The following is a 422-nucleotide window of genomic DNA, read 5'->3' on the forward strand; positions in this document are numbered from 1 at the left end:
GCTCAGTGCACAACTACTGCACGACCAAGACTCCTCAGTTGCTGACTAGGTGTCAGGTATTAAGAGTTCAGTTCAATGGATTGTTGGGTGAATTACAAGACATCATAATGGATACACCTATGAAGAGATTTGTGCTTGTGTAAAAAGAGCACAGAAATAAATAGTTGCGTATGTGTTTAAGGAGCAAGCATAGACGTATACCTGTGTACACACACACACACCTTCCTACCTGAGGTCTTTTTAGTTCCTGATTGTCTCTCTAGACTGCTATACCCTTCCCTCAACAGCTTCTCCAGTGCGAGCTCATTTTCTGTGCCTCCTGTTCTCCAAAAGGAGCTAGACAATTTTCCTTTTCATTGGATGCCTGTTATTTTGTGCACTCGTCATTTGACTGGTACAAAATCCTCAAAGGACTGGTGCTG

The sequence above is a fragment of the Echinops telfairi genome, unplaced genomic scaffold (assembly GCF_000313985.2).
Source record: "Echinops telfairi isolate 266 unplaced genomic scaffold, ASM31398v2 ScPeMD7_12;HRSCAF=54, whole genome shotgun sequence".
Lineage (NCBI taxonomy): Eukaryota > Metazoa > Chordata > Mammalia > Afrosoricida > Tenrecidae > Echinops > Echinops telfairi.